Here is a 22,450-nt window from a genome sequence, read left to right as displayed (position 1 = left end):
AAAATAGTCACTATGACACCAGCACTAAAAAGAGTGTCTCAAAAGCTCTTTTAAATACTTAACTCTGAGAGTGGTGATATTCTGAATTACCAGATATCTCTTATCAACTGCAATTTTCATTTGTTTCCAATTTTAACATCAACATATTTGTGAGAACCAAATTTGTCTTATGAGCCATACTGCCTCAAAATATTTCTCCATCTCATCAGATTGTATTAAATCTTAACTGGATTAAATCCTAAAAGTAAATATTGTATAAACTACAATGGATTATATACTCTGGGCTTCGTGTATTTGAAAAGTTGTAAACTTCTATTTCTTCTGTGTTTTGTACTTCTACTCTAGTAGTTTCATCAATTTCTGTAATAAAAGCATATCAGTTTTTATTATACAATTATTTATTATAGAACTATTATTTACTTAAGTACCATTGTTCTTTCTCTTAGACTGTGCCATCATGAATTTTGCAGAATCTGCCAATTGTGATATGATGGTACTCCATACACAGTGTATGCTAGAGATCTCCTCTTCGTTGTCATCACTTTCCAATAATATGGGCAGCAGGAGCATGTTTATCCATGGGAATGTCCCTCCTAAATTTTGGAGACAAAGCCCTCATTCTTTATTAAGCCAGAAATTCTTAAGGCTAGTATCTCTCAGTAGTAGTTACTTATGCAGCTTAAGAAAAGCATTCACTTTTCTTGACTACCAATGAGTAAATTAGATACTGAGAGCTATTTGTTAGTACGTCCACCATTTCTTGGGTGTAACTTAAACTAGAAGGCACATTTAGAATTTCAGGACATCAGGTAACAAAAATTAAGTTACTGCCTCTCTGCCTTTATAACAAGCGTATCTTGTCTCCAGTGTCTAGAACAGAACATGACACAAAGTATGCACAAAATGTGTTTGTTGGATAAATTAATGAATGAATGGGCAAATAACTCTGTGTCCTATGTGCAGTTTATACTATACTCTCCTCTTGGGATGGCTTATTGGAAAGATCATGAACACACTTTGGAGACTTGGAGATCTGAGTTCAAATCCTCCCTCTGCAGAATTTAGGTCTCAGGCAAGTTTCTTAACTTTTCTAAGCTTTAATTTCCTCATTTGTGCAACGATGGTTACAACTACTTCAACAGCTTATTATGAGAATTAAATGTGATGAAATATTAGATAGTATCTAAAACATAGTGAGTGATTAGCAAGCTAAAATTCCTTTACCATAAACATGAATATATTTGTTAACACTAGCTGGTACAACAAATAAATACAAAAGTCTATCCTGGCACACAGCAATAGAAGTGTATTTCTCATCCATGTAAAGTTCAGAATGGCAGGCAAGTCTCCTCTAAGCATTTATAAGAATAAAGTTTCTTCCATGTTAGAGTTCTGACGCGTTCAACACATAATCACAACATCAAGCTGGCAGAAAGGGGCAAAACATGGAGGATCACTCAAGGGAGGTTTTGTGCACATCACTTCCATTCCCATTCCACTGGCTAGAACACTCCCAAGCCACCAAACTACAAGGTAACCCATGAAATGGAGTCTAGCCCAGGAAGAAAAAGAAATTAGTTTGATGAACAGCCAGCAGTCTCTGCCACAGTTGGTTTCTGAAATAACCATGCTAAGTCTATAGCTGTAATTAATGAATATTCTAGAAGATTAATAGAGCAATTTCCAAAAGAACATAGTTTAAATCCAGGTATAAGTAGCAGAAGAGTAAGTTGCAATAGTTATCGATACTAATTGTCTTTTCTCTTTTTTACAGATATCTTTCTTAAGGTATAGGTCTGTATTAGTAACAGATGAGAATACCTGAAGAACAGGTATGTCACTAATCTGATGCCATGTGCAAAGGGGATACTTAAAGCTCTCTGGAAACCTCCCTCTTGTTTTATATTGGCAGACTTTTTTTTCCTGCTGTGTTACTAGAGTGTGAATGAAAAATTTTTCATTCATATTGTCATGTTCTCTCTTAGATGGCTAAGTCTGTTAGCAACTTAAGCAATCTCTGGACATTAGATTTAGTATTTCAGAACACTTGGGTCACAGAAAGTTACCACAATTAAATAACTGCTCGTGGAGAATTGACCTAGAATTCATGTTCTGATTCCAGAGCAACAAGCATACATATTATTATTCGGACTGCGGGTGAATAGAGGTATGCAATAATACTAATACCTACATATTTTAATCCCAGAGCCTCATTTTGGGATATAATTTTAACTTCCTGAGGTGGTGTGCATTTCTAGCTGTTTCAGAACCTGCTCTGTGAGGACTGAACTTCTTAATACAACAGCTAGCAGTGAAATAATGACAGTAAATTTCCAACCCTCACCTAGGTAATTACCTCAACTCCTTCCTCAGTTATCTCATGTAAATACAGTTCTGTTCCAGAAAGTTTCCCCATCGATTTTAAAACAGCTTCTTCTACTAATGAAGAAGTAATAAAGTACTAAAATACTTTCTGAGTCAACTGGAAAGCTTCAGATCTACACCTGACTTTTTTTTAACCCACTACAAAGTCCTTCAACTGTTGAATTTGTAATATTTCATTAAATAATACTAGTTTGCTTTCTATGGTAAGAGGAAATTCAGTATCAGAATTTTTCTATCAACCTTTAGTTCCTAGATAGAACTATGGCCACTTTGAGTTGCAAACACTATCTCAATCAGAAATTAGATTTTAACCAAAACACTGAATTTGATTTAGAATTCAAGCCTTCTTTAGGCTGAAAACGTGTATGGGGAAAACAGGCAAACTCAGCTTCTCTATTTCTCCATCTCGTTTTCCTCTTACCCCCACAAGTCAGTCTCTGGGTGAAGGACAAAACAGTTCTTATCCAGCTGGTAATGTTGTTATCCAGTTTTGCACTCTCTTGGCCTGACACACAGAACCCCCCATAGGATTTACAGGACCCAGTGCAAAATGGAAATACTGGGTCCCTTGTGGCAAAATAATTAAGAATTTCAAGACAGCAAAGCAGAGGATTAAACAAAGTACAGGTCTCTGTGCACAGGTCTGCACAGGTCACTGGCCCGTGAAGCTACTGATATGTGTTTAAGGTTGGCTCTCCAGGGTCTCTTTGGAGAGTTGCTTCTGGGCTTCTCTAATTGCAACCCCTACAATGTGGGTAATGCAACTTTTCTTTTAGCTGCCTGCTCCTAATCACCCCTCAGGTCCTGTTTCGTCAGCCCCGTTGTATTCTCCCTACTGGAGTCCTTTCACCCTCTGGCAGAAGGTCTCCTAGGCAGGACTCAAGATGGCTCCAACCAGCTCCTTCTCTCCCATGGGACTTCACCTGGTCCTTGGGAAATACTCACACATCCTTTGCCCTGTAGGCCATTCTCTCCCTCTTGATTCTGCCACAGAAACAGTTGGGCAACCTGCTTCCCAATTTCTACAGAATCCCCTCATTGCAGGGAACAAACACATCCCAAGCTCTCACATGATCCCACGGAAGCCCATGGAAGCCCCCTGGCATGAGCTGAAGAAGCATCCTCCATGCCCTCCCCACTGGAGTTGGTGAGCTCAACTTTCCCCAGTAAAATCCCTACACAAATCTCCTCTGTCTCAACTATTTTATATTCTTAAAGTGAATAAGAGCATTTGAGTTACAGAATAGGCTTTGAATTATTTCCTTCATGATAGTTACCTAACTTGAAATTTCATACTTTTTTGTATTGGGGGATTTCAGTTAAAACTTCAGTTTTAAATTCCTATTAAAAGGCATATTCTCTCTGTGGTATAAATATTTTCTGTTTCTTATTTAGATGTGTGCTCACATGTATAAAAAAATTATTAGCTATTACCGAAAAAATAATGTATTGAGGTTAATAGGTGTTCAAGGCACAAAATTAATTAAAATAGTATCTTCTCTACATATGCTTATATTTCTGTTTGACAAATATGTGACAACAAATTGCCTTTTTCATACATTGTTATCCACATTAATGATATTAAATATTTAGATTCTTGCCTTTGGTTAATTTCTCAGAATTTTTTCTTAAAAAATTTGAACACTATGAAATTTTATGTCTAAAGAGCCTAAAAAATATAAATATGCCACAAAGTCAAAAATAAAAATATAGAAGTACAATTTGTACTAAGAGTTGGTAACTTGGACTAAGGTTACACTGAGCCATGAAACCCCTGTATACTGGCATGAATCTCAAATCAGATGGATTTTTTTTAATAGTGTAAGGCTGCCTTGATTTTGCTTTAATGTCTGTGATTACCAAAAATGAGTTGCCTTCCTTTGTTCTATATCAAAGTATAAAAGATTCAGAAAATGATTGGGCTTTGGTGTCTAGTTTAAACTCCTTAACTTTATCTTGCTCCATTCAAAGTGCTATTGTGAGCCTTGAGTGTACAAGTCAGAGAATGACAATTTACTAAACAAGTCACACATGCCTACAGAAGGTTCTCATTCTATTTCTTCTCTAACGAAAAGTTACTTCCTTCTAGATGCCTGATTCTTAATATCTACATTTACATGACATCAGAGTTACAGGATACCTAGAACTCTTGCTACTGAGCAAAAGCTTCTTTAGTTGATGCATAAGGGAAAACTGATAAAGATTGAAGAAAAAGGCAAAGTCCCCAACTTTTGTTATTCTTTATATACTTCCTCCTTAATCATGGGTTATCATAAACTCTTTTTCTGAAATCTCCAGTCAGGGTTTCATAAAACTTATTTGCATGTTTGCCTAGTCCTATTGTCTTCCCTGCTAAAACGTTTTATACCTCACATCATACAGTTCACATTTTAACATTCATTTCAACTTAATTCCATAAACACTTGTTGACTCTCTATACAAAGGTCTAGAAAGAGATAGGAGTACAACCCAGTGCCTACCCTCAAGATCTTCCATTCTATTAGGATACCAACATAAATAAGCACCAATACAAATAAGTGCAATAATAGAAACATATATAAAGGGATAAGAGAACACATCACGGAACAATTAACAGTGGGATGAGACGGACTAAGTCAGGTCAACCTAAAGAAAGAGAGGTTAATGACATTTTAGCTGAGCTTTAAAATGAAGTCAGGGAATTTCCTGGTGGTCCAGTGGTTAGGACTCTGTGCTTTCACTGCTGAGGGCCTGGGTTTGATCCCTGGTCAGGGAATTAGGATCCCATGAGCCACACGGCCCAGCCAAAAAAATTTTTTAAATAAATAAAATGAGGTCAGAAATTGATAAAGCAGGAGGAGACTTTCCAGGCAGTGAAAGGAACACAAAGAAAAGCAAGAGAGTACCATCAGGACCTCTAGGAAAAGAAAATGGGTGCAGGGAAGGTTTCAGTGTCATGAAGGCATTTGAGCTGGGCTTGAAGAATAATCATGAGAAAAAATAAGAGAGTCTATATTCATGTAAAAGCAGTGGAGAGAGAGAAGAAGGAAGAATCTCCTGAGTAACTTCTGATGTAGAATCATCAGGGCAGAGTGATTAGATGGCAGGCAGAGGGGTAGTGAAAAGAAGAAGAATGAAGAATGATGTCCAGAATTATGCCCTCCTTGCCCTGGGAGGAGGAATGTGCATATGTGTGTGTGTGTGTGTGTGTGTGTGTGCACATGCACACTGTGGTTGTTATTGCTTATTTTGGGGTGGAGGGTTGTCGAGGCAAGGTTATGAGGGAGAAAAGACAAAATGAGCCATTTTTGACATTAACATTGATGTACACCTGTGAGACTTTCAGGTAGATACAGTAATAAACACAGTAGTTAACATGATTGAGTGCTTACTCTGTGTCAAGCACTGTGCTAAACACTCTACATAATGTCAGAGGCATCTGAGAATATGAAAATATGGAGGTCTGGCTAAAAGACTTGGTCTGAAAGTATAGGTCTGCATCAGATAGTGGGGTAAATTACATCAGGCAGCAATGTGATATAAAAACTGAACCATGGTAAACACTAATACTTGAGGACAGAAGGAATAAAGAAAAAAAATAGCCAAATGAGTAAGGAGAGAAACAGAAGTTATAAAAACCAAGGTAGAGAGAGTTTCAAAAAGGGGGGATGTATTTGCCAGTGGAAATGCTTCAGAGGAGTTCAAATAAAACAGAAAATTTGATAAGTTCCTACTGAATTTTACCACTGGGGAGTAAATGGTTACTTTTATGGAAGTAGTTTCATGGTGTAATGGCGATGATAGCTTCACTGCGTTAATGAGAAAATGGCCAATTGAGGAAGAGGGGATAGTGGAGTGATGGGAATAGGAACTAATATTTATTGAAACCTACTATGAGCTAAGTAAGTTCTGTTCTGGCATTTTGCTTAAGTGTGGCAGGATGCTATCTTGAAATATTAACCATTGTTTTCTGGTTTCTGACTCCCCTAGCTCTTCCTTGCCATCTAGAGAACTAGAAGATCATTGCCTCGGGAAAGAGGTGGCAGAGCAGATTGATGAGGAAAGGCTTCCTCTCCTGGCTTTTTAGTTTCAGAAGTCTAGCCCTCAGGGCGAAATGGAAATAACTCTAGGGCTTAAAACAGCAGACTTGGGAGAATATGTGGTGCCAAGAGCAAGGCCTCGCTCACTCAATACCACCACCACCACTGGAAAGCTCCTCAGGCTAGCAGGAGGAAGAGAATACGGGAGTAGATGGCTGGGTTTCTGGGGAAGGGCCAGCTTTACCCCCTGCTCTATGGGGCCAGCCCGAGTAAGAAAATGAGTAAATAACCTGGTAACCTTCAAGATTCCAGAAAAAGAGAAAAGTTGTGTTTCGTTCCTTGCAAGAGCATGGATGGATGGAAGGACCAGAGGTTAACTCTTTCTTATGGTTAGTGTAGGCATTCAGCCCCCACAGAACTTCCTGGGGCCCAGCATGACTTGGACAGCAACACAACAATTCCTGTGTGACCAGGATTTCTGAGATTTCTGACCAGATCTCAGAGGCAGACATCTGAGATCCCCACGCTCAACTATGATGCAGGATTAGCACTGCAGTTCTAGCACATCAGCAAATGACATTGAAGGGACCAAGGGACAGCTCAGCAGCAAAGGGCAATTGAGATGACCGACATCTCAGAGGATGCCAGTGTGTACAACCAAGACCAATAGCCCTTTCCCTTCTCGTGAACTGTTACCACGTAAGCCATTCTCCCCACTGCCTTAGCTCCAGAACTTCATCACAACCCCATGCAGAAAGGAAGTTTCTAACCACCCAGCCAAATGGAGACTCAATATTGAAACATTTGAATTCAGTTCAATTCTAGAAACACTTGAATTTGGGAAATTAAATTCATGCCCACCATATCTATTCTACGATATTCAATTCTTAACCATCATTAAATAGGAACTGCCATTCCCACATTACAAGTGATGAAATAGGTTCAGAGAGATTAAGGAATTTTTTTCGGCTAGCAAGGGACAAAGCCGGGGCTCACACCAAGGTCTGTTTTACACCAAAGCCAGTGTTCTTTCTACCAGACCACTTTGTATTTTCAAAAAGTTTGACAGAGAAGAAGAATAGTAGCCAGAAGGGGATCCAGGGTGATGAGACTTTTTTTTTTTTTTTTAAGAATGAGAGAAATCAGACAATATAAATGGGGAAAGGAAAAAGAGCTAGTTGAGGGAAAGACATTGAAAATGAAGGAAAAAGGGGATTATTAAGGAATGATTCTAAAGGATATGGGAGATGAATAAAGATAAAGGGATAAACCTTGAATGGAAGGTAGGTACTTCTCCAAGGTAAGAGTGAACATGGAAAGGATTTACATAGATAGAAAGAGTTTTGTAGACAGGTGGGAAAATTTTGATGGCATCAGTGCTTCATGACATGAAGGAGGAAGGGCCAAGTGCAATACCTGTAGGATGCATGTAGGATGCAAACTGAATCATAACTTGCATTTTAGTGCCTTGAACAGAAGGTGGTATATGTCATGCATTTGATTGAGTTCCTTCAGCACTGTAGTGGCATTATGCCCAGATCTGAAACCCATCCTTTGAGGACTGAAGCAGACATTTCTCCAGCTGCTCAGAATGTTGGTCATTGACACTTCTTAATTCCCCTTCCCAGGAATTGTCCTCTACTGAGAGAGCAGGTTTACCCCAGATTACATCCCCTACCCAATGACTGTTCCATCTGGGATGTAAGGCCTAGCCCCTTGCCTCAGTTCAGGAAGCCTATAGGACCATCCATATCCTCAAACTTCTCTACTACTCCCCCATCACAACACACACACACACACACACACACACACACACACACACACACACACACACACACACACACACACACACACACACACACACACACACACACACACACACACACACACACACACACACACACACACACACACACGATTAACTGAGGTCTTCGTTGTGATTATGCTGCACTTCACCCTCTGCCCAGTCCTGCTTCCTTCACTCCCCCACAGGAATTCCCCCAAAACTTCCTGCAGGCACTTAACCCATTCTCAAGTCCCTCTGTATGGGGGACATGTCTGGTCCCCCCATGCCAAAAGAGGCCTACTCTGCAGGTGTGGCTTGGGGTTTTCTGGTTCTTACGTGAAGTTTTAGCAAGCTCACTTGTCTGAAGGCCTAAATGCACATTTCCAACTTGTACTAATGTAAAGCTGCTATTTCTTTTCCAATGCCTATCTTTTGTATGTATTTTTCAGTTGGGATCCAAATTCACAAGGAGAGAGAGGAATTATTTTACTCTCTGAAAACTTGGAAGTGGTAAAGAAACACTTTTTAGCGTTTGGGTGAGAAACAGCAAGAATGACAAGGAATGTGAAAAATAAACATGATGTGGAATCTAAGATTAAAAAAGTGGTTCCAACATTTAGAAAATGTCCATGAACTCTAGTCCTGTATACAAAGCAGTTCCTACCGAAGAGAAGGAGTGAATCACAAAGGGAATCTACCCAGGCTCCCAGTCATTAGATTTAAATCATTGTTCCTTATTCTCCAGATTTTTGGCTTAGTTCAGAAGATTTATAAAGAACCAAGAATGTTGACTCTGTTACAAAGAAGAACTGCAACAGCTTTTTGCTAAAATCAGTCTTACCATTACCTTAATTACATTTTATTACCAAAAGATAAGTACGCTAAATGGATCTACATATCAAAACATCTATTATAGGTTTGCAGAAGTGATGGTAAGGATGACACTTTTTATTAATGCCTATTTTTAAATTACTTTAATTTGACCCCATTTTACCCCAAATTACCCTTTGAGATACTTTTTCAGGCTTAGTCCCAAGTTAAGGACAGCTCTGAAACTTTTCCATAGCAAGAAATTAAATTAGGTAAGACTTCATTTGTTTTGAGAATAAGCAAGATTCACAAACCTTTACACTTTAGACTGAGTGTTTCAAGAGTCATATTTTACAGATTTCACATTTAATATAATTCTAATTCTGATATTCATTTTTGTTACTCTACAAACTAACCAGAAGTAATAAGGTTTCAGGAGCGGGAAAGCATGTATTTGGCTTTTCTCATCTGTTTGGGTCAATGTTAGGATTTCTAAGGTACCATGAATTGTGTAGTTAATTATTGATGAAGTGAATCCACAAATTTGTTTGCTGCTTGCCGGTTGTATTGCTTATCTATAATGTTATTACCAGTTTCCTCTAAAGCATGAAGATTTCCTACAAAAATGGAAGCTATGCAGTTGTAATTTTTCACCTTTTATAAGATTATGGGGTGCAGGAAATGGGGAAACAGAGAGGCCTTCAACTTCTCCATCTTATGGTAATATTCCTTGCCATCTATGATGTGAAGAATATATGAGATAACAGAATGGCTCTGCTCTCAGAGGTGATGATGGGTTTGCTCTGAGCTATCAACACTCATACCTGGGCCTCTTATGATCAATGACACACAATTTGGAGACGGCTGACTGGGGTTAATGGTGCAATCTGTGGCTTTGGAACAGAGTTCTTCTCTATGTGAAACTAATTGGCCCATATGGGGATTAAACTGGTAACAGTGTCCTCATTTGTCAACCCATCTATTCAGCATTTGAATCTGGTTATGTTTGAGTACTTCCCACAATTCAACCAATGTATTTTCAAATGATAATATAACCTCAGAAAGAGGAAGAGGTAATTGTTTAAAATATACAAGCTGTTTATCAACCCAAATCACTGTAAGAAAGTCATTATAAATTAAATAATAATTATCCTATTGCCAATTATTCTTAATTGAATATCCCAAGCTGTGGGAAACAGAACAGGAGGTAAGTGTGCTTCTCATTAAGTAACTTATTCCATTGTAAATGCCAGAATTACTTTGAAAATTCTCCAAACATGCCTTCAGAGTATCCTCCTCACTGCCCAGGGACTGCTTAGAGGGTTACCATCCCAGCAAACCCAGCTCTTTCCCAAAACATTAGGTTTCAGACTGGGACCTGACCTTTTTGCTCACTTTCTTTTTCTTTGCTTCTATGCTCATCAGCTTTAATCCTGACCCCAGAGTATTTTTTATATCCATTTACCAATTACATTATTAATATGCTGACTTTGCAGGGGGAAAACCACTCTTTGCCACAAAATAGAGGTCTGTCCTTCTATAGAGACATCCATTCACACTTCAGTTCAATTAAGGACATATCTTGACAACACAGCATACTTTTTAGATCAGCTTAGATTTTTCTCTCTCAGTATTCTTTTGATTAACCTGATGCCTTTGTCCAATTCAACTGATGCTTAGTATCTGACTAACAGATAAAAACAAGTCTCAAGTTGTCAAATTATGTTATAGTAGAGCCTGCAGCATAGTGGAAACAATAAAGTCAAACTAGTAAAATAGAACAGAGAGTGGACTTCCCTGGTGGTGCAGTGGTTGGGAGTCCGCCTGCCAATGCAGGGGACAAGGGTTCGAGCCCCGGTCCGGAAAGATCCCACATGCCGCGGAGCGGCTAAGCCCATGTGCCACAGCTACTGAGCCTGCACTCTACAGCCCGCGAGCCACAACTACTGAGCCCGCCCGCCGCGACTACTGAAGCCCACGCGCCTAGAGCCCGTGCTCCTCAACAAGAGAAGCCACCACAATGAGAAACCCATGCACCGCAATGAAGAGTGGCCCCAGCTCGCCACAACTGGAGAGAGCCCACACACAGCAACGAAGACCCAACACAGCCAAAAATAAAATAAATAAATAAATAAATTTTTTTAAAACAATAAAATGTTTATTACTAGGGGATAGGGGATGGGGGGATAAGATAGATGTTATTTAAGGGTACAAACTTGCAATAAGCCCTAGAGGTCTAATGCACAGTATAATGAATATAGACGACAATATTGTACTATCTATGTGATGGGATAAATATCACTACAAAGGCTATCATATCACAGCATATAAATGTACCAAAGTAACACGTTGTACACCTTAAATTTACACAATAAGTCAAGTTTATAAAATTAAAAAAAAATAAAAGAGAAAAAACTAAGAAATTGAAAAAAAAAAAGAGGTTAAATAGGAGGCCCAGAGGGGATGGATAACAATGAGCCAGGTTGTCAAGGTGACCACATTTACATGCAGTAGAAGAGCATTTTCTTTACTTAAACCCTCAGAAGCTATCTTTTCCTGCCAAAAAGAATATTAAAATAAGTGAACTTCAAGCAGTTATAGAAATAGCAAGCATTTCCCACAAAGAGTGATAAAGACCCAAACATAAGAAAGTAACAGAGCAGTGTGGTCCAATAAAAGTGTGAGACAAAGCAGAGCATCAGCAGAACCTTGACAAAGAGAGAAGAGTTATGTGTGCTGGGGTTAATGTAATATCTGTAATATCATCTTTTTCATTCCTGATATTGGTTTTTTTTTTTTCTCTCTCTCTCTGTCTGCCTCTCGCTCTCTTGGTTGATTCTCACCAGAAGTTTGCCAATTTTACCAACATTTAAAATTCATTAGTTGCTGCTCTCTAAGTTTCTATTTTCTAATGTTTTGGGGGTTTATTTTGCTGTTCTTTTTCTAACTTTTGAGATAGATGATGAACTCATTAATTTTCAGCCTTCTTTTCCAATTATGTGTATAAGTTACACATTTTTCTCTAAAGACTTCTTTAGTTGTGTCTCATATGTCTGAGATGTGGTCTTTTCATTATATTTTAGTTCAAAATAATTTTTATTTGTGTTCTGATTTTTTTCTTAGAATTGTATTTAATTCCAAAAAATATGTGAACATCCTTTGTATGATTTCAATCCTTTAAAAATTATTCAGACTTGTTTTTTGTCCTAGCTTTTGCTCAGTTTTTGTAAATGTTCCACATATGCACTTGAAAAAAGTATGTATTCTGCAGTTGTTGGGTGTTATATCATATACATATCTTTATATGTCCATATACATAAATCTTTAAAAATCATGATGTTAAAATCTTTTATATTTTTACTGATTTATTTGATCTCCATAGTCTATCAATTACTGAGAAAGGTATATTAAATTTTCCCATTATGATGTGGATTTATCTATTTTTCTTGAAGTTTTTTCAATTTCTGATTTATATATTTTCAGTCTATGCTATTGGAAACATACAAATTTAGAATTCTTATAGCTTCCCTATTAATTGAACCTTTTATCATTATGAGGAGACCCTCTTTATCTCTAATAATGCTTTTGACCATAATGTCTATTTTGTGTCATATTAAAGCAATCACCCTTTCTCTATACACACATATACCTATATGTATATAATAATGCATATATGTATATACTATGTAAATACATATACACATATACATATGTGTATATGTATTTACATAGTATACACATGTACATGTGTATATACAAGATATATACACATGTATATGTGTGTGTGTGTGTGTGTAAAGCTATACCAGTTTTCCTTTGGTTAGTAGTTACATGATTTTTTTCATCCTTTTACTTTGAATCTTTCTTTAAACCTTTCTGTATTTTTACACTTTGTATGGATTTTTAAAAACGAAATCTGAAAATTTTGTCTTGTAACCAGACAACATAGCAGTTAGTTAATTTACATTTCATATAACAGTTCACAAAACTGGGTTTTTTTAAGATCTATTATCCTATTTGATGGTTTCTGTTTGTTCTGCCTACTGTCTGTAGCTTAATAAGAAGCTCCCTCAGCAGATCCTAGCTCAGTGGAAGGACATAATGCAGATGAGATCCAGAGGCTCCCATTCAATAAGGCCATGTTCTTGACCAGGAATTTCTCACAGTTGCAGTGTTGAACTGGTGTCCCCTGCCTCCTTCCAAGTCCCTCATAAACATATAGAATTGCATAGCACAGGGCCCTCTGGAGCTCGGCTTCTCAAGCTAGCCTCTCTATGGAATAATGAGAAATGGAGCCTGGGGGGTATTTTCAGCTGCTCCATGCCTTCAAGTTTCCCTAAAAAACCTGACTTTAAATTTATGTCCTGTCATGCTAGTGGTATATGTGTGAACGCTGCTTTGCCCAACACCTTTCTTACTTTCCTTTTGAATGATTACATTTTATCTTTTTTTTTTTCTTTTTTGGTCTTCTATTGATTTGGCAATTACTTTCTTTGTCTATTATTTTAGTAATTATTTTAGAAATTACAATATGCAAAGTTAACATATCAATGTCTGAGTTTCCTCAATACCTTTACCCTCCTCCTGGAGTGATAGCAGGAACAACAACAAAAAATGCTTGAACTCAATTCCCTCCACACCTACCAAATTAATATATTTTATATATTTTTGCAGTTGTGCATCTTAAATATCTTTTGAAAAATATCCCTGAGACATTATTATTAATGTTTATACAATCAGTGATTATTTTATTTAACCAAATATTTACCATTTTCTTTTCTCTCCATTCCTTTGTGCATCTTGAATCATCCTTCTTTGAAAAGCATATTCTTTAGCACGGTGTTTCTTAAACTATTTGTGGTATAGGACTTTATTTTTCTTTTAATCATCACAGACTAATTTTTTTAAGTACAATAATATGAATTACATTAAGCATGACAGGACTTCCCTGGTAGCACAGTGGTTAAGAATCCACCTGCCAAGGAAGGGGAAAAGGGTTCAAGCCCTGGTCCGGGAAGATCTCACATGTCACGGAGCAACTAAGCCTGTGTGCCACAGCTACTGAGCCTGTGCTCTAGAGCCCACGAGCCACAACTACTGAGCCCACGTGCCACAACTACTGAAGCCCATGCGCCTAGAGCCCATGCTCCACAACAAAGACAAGCCACCGCTATGAGAAGCCTGAGCACTGCAACGAAAAGTAGTCCCAGTTCATGGTAACTAGAGAAAGCCCGCACTCAGCAACAAAGACCCAACGCAGCCAAAAAATAAACAAATAAATAAATTTATTTAAAAATACATAAATAGGGCTTCCCTGGTGGCTCAGTGGTTAGGAATCCACCTGCCAATGCAGGAGAGAGCGGTTCGAGCCTTAGTCTGGGAAGATCCCACATGCCGCGGAGCGGCTGAGCCCATGTGCTGCGACTGCTGGGCCTGCGTTCCACAACTACTGAAGCCCACTTGCCTAGAGCCCGTGCTCCGCAACGGGAGAGGCCACCTCGGTGAGGGGCCCACGCACCACGACAGGGAGTGGCCCCCGTTTGCCGCAGCTAGAGGGAGCCTGCGCTCAGCAATGAAGACCCAATGTGGCCAAAAATAAATAAATAAACATTTTAAATTAATTAATTAATTAATTAAATGAAGAAAACAGAGATGAAATACAAGCCCCACATTTTCATTATTAGATTCAATAGTCAGAAAAGTACTCTGTCAAATTGCTGTACATTTTCTGAATGCTTACTCCTAGTTCCTGGACTTCTTTCATCTGGACTAGTAGCCAAAGCTCACAGACTGGCATTAATCTATAGACCTCACTTGGAGTGACAGTGTTTTAACATTCTCCTTAGTGAGGATGTACCTGCTAGTAATGTACTCTCAGTTTTTATGTGTGTCTAAAAATGTCTCTTTAAAGCCTTTATTTTTTTAATGAACTTTTTAACGTAGTACAGTGTGCATACAGAAGACTGCACATGTCATGAGTGGATTGCTCAATAAATTATGACAAAGCAAGTTCACCCAGGTAATTGCCAAATAGGTGAAGATATAGAACACTACCAGTGCTCCTGGAGCCCCTTCCTACCCCTCCAAGTCATCACCCTAGCTGTCTCACCAAATGTAACCACTACCCTAACTACTAATATCATAAATTAGTTTTGCCTGGTTTTTAAGTCTATATAAGTGAAACATACTGTATGTATTTTTTAAAAATCTGCCTTATTTCCCTCAGTAATGTGCTTGTGGGATTCATGTGTTGTTGCCCATAGCTATATTTTGTACATTGTCATTGCTGTGTAGTACTTCATTGTATGAGTATGTCACATTGAAAAATAAAATCCATTCCATTGTTGATGGACACTTGGATTGTTTTCAGTTTGGGGCTATTATCAATAGTGCTTCTGTGAACATTCTTGTATGTCATTTGGTACACAAATATATGCATTTCATTTGGGTAGATACCTAGGAATGGAAATGCTGCATCATAAAATATGTGTATGCTAGATTTTGCTACCAAAGAGTTATCTCATGTGAAAACCTACCTGGACCAAAAACTGGAACTTCTGTTACTGCATTTATATTTTGTAGCAAGAGAATTTTTCACTTTTTCTAGGTTGAGTAATACTTCTTCCTTAGAAATATATTCAGAACTTCAATATAAATTTCATTGAGTTCCAAGTTTGTTTTCAGTACAGTAAATCTGCAGCACATATGTGTATGCATATTTATGAGCATAACAATTTCCAGGTAAATTGTTATATTTATCTTATTAATGAATATCATTTTGCATTATTTTGCCATTTGATAAGTAAATCCCTTTCCAGTGACCCACCTTCCAATGAATAGTATGCAGAAGGAGTGTTTTTTTCTAAAGATAAAATATTAATTAACTGTATAACATTTGATGCTTCTTTATCTTTTAGTTAGATCATGGAGGTTAGAACCTTGGCTTCCATGTTACACTTGTTAATAGTATGTGATATAAAGGGTACAAGACTAATCCTGGGAGTACAAAATGAGAGAAATCACTAAGAAATCCCTAGACAGAAACTCGTATTGAGGAGAGGCTTAAATGCAAGGAACCATTACAAATTCAGTACAATTTTAAGACTATTCCTGTCCAACAAAAGTAAAGAAGAAAATAAATGTAGTTTGAGGTCACTTGCTCATTAATTTCTTCAGAGCATTAATGAAGGAGAGGCTTAGGATTATTAGTCTTCTAGAAAAGCCTGCAAAATAAATATACAATATTGGGTTGGCCAAAAATTTCGTTCGGGTTTTCTGTAAGATCCTACAGAAAACCCGAACGAACTTTTTGGCCAACCCAATAGAGTGGAATTGACAAAGGATTGAAGACTTGGAATTTTGGTTTGAGTCCCAGCTTTACTATGTACCAGCTATGTGAAACTGGACAAAGGATGTAATAAGACTTCCATTTTGCAATCTGTACAATGGAGATAATAATAATACAGCTAACCCTCAAGGAACATGTGTTTGAACTGGGCAAGTCCACTTATATGCAGATTTTTTTCACTAAATACATACTGCAGTACTACATGATCTGATGTCGATTGAATCCTGGAATGCGGGACCATGGATAAGGAGGACAACTGTAAAGTTATATGCAGATTTTTGACTGTGAGGAAGGTGGGTGCTCTTAAGCCCTGAGTTGTTCAAAAGTCAACTGAACTTACTTCAATGGTTGACAAGAGAGACTTGTCAGTCAGTGCTTGGTAAATGACAGAGCAGAATTCTGGGTCACAGATGTATTACCTTAGTCTCATGTAGGTATTTTTCTAAAAGTTTTAATTAGCTGTCATTTTTTTAAAATTTGAATTTACAGCTTCTTTTTTTATCAACTTTATTCAGGTTTTATTTACATAAAATACAATTCTCTATTTTAAGTGTGCAATTTCAAGAGACATACAAATTTATAGACCTCTGCAACCACTACCACAGTCAAAATAAAGATCATTTCCATCACTGTACAAATTTCCCTTGTACCTTTTGCCAGTCAGTCTCCCCACTACACTTCTGCAGTTGTAACTATTTATCTGCTTTCAGTAATTACTGCTTTGTTTTGCCTCTTTCTAGAATTTCACGTAAAGGGAATCACACAATATGTACTCTTTTGTATTCAGCTTCTTTTGCTCACCATATTGTTTTTGAGTCACCTGTTTTGGGTATATCAGTTGTTTATCCTGTAATACTGCTAGGTGATTACCTGTTGTACAGCTATAGCATGATTTATTTATTCATCTGTTGATTGCCATTGTAGTTGTTTCCAGTTTGTGGCTGTTATGAATAAAACTGCTATGTACATTATAAAATTTCAGATGGACATATGTTTTCATTTCTTTCTGGTAAATATCTAGGAATGTAATAGCTGGGTCATGTGCATCATATGTTTAACTTTATAAGAAACTCCAAACTTTTCCAAAGCGGTTGTACCATTTTACATTTCCACTAGCAATGAGAATTCCAGTTGTCCACATGCTCACCAATACTGAGTATATTATCAGTCATGTTAATTTTCACCATTCTAGTGGGTGTGTTGTATTAACTCACTGTGGTTTTAGTTTAAATTTAATGATATTGAGCATCTTTTCATGTATTTGTTGGCTATGCATTTATTTTCTTTTGTGAAATGTCTTCTTACATCATTTGCCTGTTTTTTATTAGAATATTTGTCTTCTTGTTATTAAGTTGTAAAGTTCATTACATATTTTGGGTATAAATCCTTTGTTAGATATATGAAATGCTACTATTATCTCCCAGTTGGTGGCCTGCCTTTTATTTTCTTAATGGTGTTTTTTGTTTTGTTTTGTTTTTTTATTGAAGTATAGTTGATTTACAATATTGTGTTAGTTTTGAGTATACAGCAAAATGATTCAGTTATATATATTATATATGTATACAAATATATATAAATATTTATATTTTTCAGAGTCTTTTTCACTATAGGTTATTATAAGATACTGAATATACTTCCCTGTGCTATACAGTAAGTCCTTGTTGTTTATCTATTTTATATACAGTAATGTTTTTTGAAGAGCAGAATTTCTTAATTTTGATGAAATCCAATTTACCAATATTTTGTTTATGCTTTTTTTGTAGCATATCTAACAAATCTTTGCAAAGATTTTTCTCCTAAGTTTTCTTCTAAATATTTTATAATTTTGCCAGTTGCAACTAGTTCTATGAGCCATTTTGGGGTAAATTTTTGTGTACGGCATGAGGCAAGGATTGAGGCTCATTTTTTTCCCCAGTGTTGATATCTAGTTATTCCAGTATCTTTTGCTGAAAAGACTATTATCTTTTCAACATCAAAATCAAGTGTCCATATATATGTGCATCTATTTCTGGATTCTCTATTCTGTTCCATTGATTTTTATTCTATACTTATGCCAACAGCATATTCTTTTGACCACAATAGTTTACTGGTAAGTTTCAAAATCAGGCACCTTGAAGTCCTCCAACATTGTTCCTCTTTTTAAAAATTGTCTAATCTATTCTAGGTTATTTGTTCCATGAAAATTTTAGAGTCAGCTTGTCAATTCCTGCCAAAAAAATAATACTTCTGGACTCTTGATTGGAATTCTGTTGAATCTCTAGATCAAGCTGTGGAGAATTAACATTTAAAAATATTGAAATGGGGTTTCCCTGGTGGCGCAGTGTTTGAGAGTCTGCCTGTCGATGCAGGGGACACGGGTTCGTGCCCCAGTCCGGGAAGATCCCACATGCCATGGAGCAGCTGGTCCTGTGAGCCATGGCCCCTGAACCTGCGCATCCGGAGCCTGTGCTCCTCAACCGGAGAGGCCACAGCAGTGAGAGCCCCGCGTACCGCAAAAAATATATATATATCTGTATATATCTATATCTATATATCTACATATCTATATATCTATATAGATATATATATTGAAATGTCCAATTCACAAACCTGGCATATCTCACCACTGATTTAGGTAAATTTTTTTCTCAACAATTTTTTAAAATTTCCATGCACAAATCTTATATATATATATTGTTAATTTTATCCTTAAGTGTTTCATGGTCTTCAAAACTATTATAAATGGTTCTTCTTCAGAAATTTGATTTTCTAATTATTTGTTGCTAGCATATAGGGATACAACTGATATTTTTATATTGACCTTGCATCACAGGACTTCGCTAATTAGTTTATCAATTTCTAACAACTTTTGTGTAAACTCCATATGTATATGATTATGTCATCTACAAATAAAGATAATTTAATTTTTTAATTCAAATCTGTATGCTTTTTATTTCTTTTCTTTGCTTTATTACACTGGTTAGGACTTCCATTTTAACACTGAATAGAAGTGGTAAAGGGATGTGGTATGGGGGGAAACATTCAGTATTTCACTATTAAGTAAAATGTTAGGTATAGGTTTTTAATTGCTGCCCTTTAAAAGACTGAGAAAATTTCCTTCTATTCTTAGTTTGCTAAGAATTTTTATCATAAATTTATGAGAACTTTGTAAAAAGCTTTTTCTGCATCTATTGAGATACTTATTTGGTTTTTCTCCTTTGTCCTGTTAATATGGTGAATTACATTAGTTGATTTTTTAATGTTAAACTAACCTTGCATTTCTTGGATAAACCCCACTTGGTCATACTGTGTTAACCTTTTTATATACTGCTGAATTTGATTTCCTAATTTTTAAAGAAGATTTTAAACCTCTGTTCATAAAGGATATTGGTATGTAGTATTTTTGTAATACCATTTTTTAACTGAAGTACAGTTGGTGTACGATATTATATGTTACAGGTATACAGTATAGTGATTCACAATTTTTGAAGGTTATACGCCATTTATAGTTACTATAAAATATTGGCTATATTCCCCATGTTGTTCAATATATCCTAGTACCTTATTTTGTGCATAATATTTTGTACCTCTTAATCCCTTACCCCTATATTGCCCCTCCTCCTTCTCTCTGCCCATTGGTAACCACTAGTTTGTTCTCTATATCTATGAGTCCACTTCTTTTTTGTTATATTCACCATTTTGTTGTCTTTTTTAGATTCCACATATAAGCGATATCATACAGTATTTGTCTTTCTCCATCTGACTTATTTCACTTAGCATATTAACCCCTTATGTGTCATATCATTTGCAAATATTTTCTCCCATTCAGCAGTTTGTCTTTTTATTTTGTCAGTGATTTCCTTTGCTGTGCAAAAGCTTTTAAGTTTGATTAGGTCCCATTTGTTTATTTTGGCCTTTATTTCCTTTGCTTTAGGAGACAGATCTAAAAAAATATTGCTTTGATTTATGTCAAAGAGTGTTCTGCCTATGTTTTCTGGTCTTAGATTTAGGTCTTTAATCCATTTTGAGTTTATTTTTGTATATGGTGTTATAAAAGGTTCTAATTTCATTCTTTTTCTTAAAAAATTAATTAATTTATTTATTTTTGGCCATGTTGGGTCTTCGTTGTTGCATGCAGGCTTTCTCTAATTGTAGTGAGTAGGGGCTACTCTTTGTTGTGGTGCATGGGCTTCTCATCGTGGTGGATCCTCTTGTTATGGAGCACAGGCTCTAGGTGCTCAGGCTTCAGTAGTTGTGGCACACAGGCTCAGTAGTTGTGGCACACGGGCTTAGTTGCTCTGTGACATGTGGGATCTCCCCGGACCAGGGCTCGAACCTGAGTTCCCTGCATTGGCAGGTGGATTCGCCACCAACGAGGCCCTAATTTCATTCTTTTATATGTAGCTGTCCAGTTTTCCCAGCACCACTTATTGAAGAGACTGTCTTTTCTCCATTGTATATTCTTGCCTCCTTTGTTGTAGATTAGCTGACCATAAGTGCATGGGTTTATTTCTGGCCCCTCTATTCTATGCCATTGATCTATGCATCTGTTTTGTGCCAGTACCATACTGTTTTGATTACTTTAGCTTAGTAGTATTGTCTGAAGTCAGAGAGCACGATACCTTCAGCTCTTCTTTCCCAAGATTATTTTGGCTACGGGGTCTTATATGGCTCCATACAAATTTTTAAATTATTTGTTCTAATTCTGTGAGAAATGCCATTCCTTGTTTTGGTTATCAGGGTTATGTTGTCCTCATAAAATGAATTAGAAAATATTTTCTTTACCTCTGTTTTCTGAAAAAGCTTCTGTAGAATTGTTATTATTTCTGCTTTAAATGTTTGAGAGAATGCAGCAGTGAAGTTATTTGGGCCCTGAGTTTTCTCTGTGAGAAGGTTTTTTAAAAATTCAATTTGTTGAATGGATATGGGAGTATTCATATTTTGTATTTCATCTTGTGTAAGTTTTGGCTTATACAATTTTAATGAATTTTTCTATTTCATGTAAATTGTTGGATTAACTGGCATAAAGTTAATCATAATATTCTTTTATTCTCCTCTTAATATCTATAGGTTTATAGTGCTAGCTTTTCTTATATTCCTGATATTGATAATTTGAGTCTTATTTGTTTTTTGATTAGTAAAGCTAGAGATTTATTAATTTTATTGACCTTTTCATAAAACTAGCATTTGATTTTATTAATTTTTCTCTATTGCTTACATATTTCCTATTTTATTGATTTCTGATCTTATCTTTATGATTTCCTTCCAGTTGTTATAATTTCTTAAGATGGAAGCTTAAGTTATTGATTTAGACCATTCTTTTTCTAAAATAAGCATTTAAATCTCCCTGCAAGCACTGCTTTAGAGGTATCAAAAACATTTTGGTATGCTATATTTTCATTTTTAATCAAAATATTTTATAATTCCTATTATTTTTGGGGGGACCATGGTTTCTTTAGTTATGTATTGTTTAATTTCTACATATTTTGATATTTTTCAGACATCTTGTTATTGATTTGTAATTTAAATCCATTGTGAATAGCGATCATATTCTGTATGACTGTAATCCTTTTAAAAGCATTGACAATTGTTTTATGATTCAGTATATTGATCTATCTTGTTGAATGTTCCATATTCTCTTGAAAAGAATGTATATTTTGCTGTTGCTGGATATAGCATTTTATAAATGTCAATTAAGTCAGTGTTGTTGCTAATGTTCAAGTCTTTTATATCCTTACAGATTTTCTGTCTACTTGTTTAGTTGATATATTCTCAAGTTCAAAGATTCTTTCCTCAGTCATGTCTAATCTACTAATAAGCCCATCAAAAGCATTATTTATTTCTATTACAATGTTTATCCTGTATTTCTTTTTGGTTCTTTCTTAGGATTTCCATCTCTCTGCTTTCATTGCACATCTGTTCTTTTTTTTTTTTTTTTTTGTGGTACGCAAGCCTCTCACTTTTGTGGCCTCTCCCATTGCGGAGCACAGGCTCCAGACACGCAGGCTCAGCAGCCATGGCTCACGGGCCCAGCCGCTCCATGGCATGTGGGATCCTCCCAGACCGGGGCACGAACCCGCATCCCCTGCATCGGCAGGCAGACTCCCAACCACTGCGCCACCA

This window comes from Mesoplodon densirostris, chromosome 2, assembly GCF_025265405.1.
Source record: "Mesoplodon densirostris isolate mMesDen1 chromosome 2, mMesDen1 primary haplotype, whole genome shotgun sequence".
Taxonomy (NCBI): Eukaryota; Metazoa; Chordata; class Mammalia; order Artiodactyla; family Ziphiidae; genus Mesoplodon; species Mesoplodon densirostris.
This window is presented reverse-complemented; position numbering follows the sequence as displayed.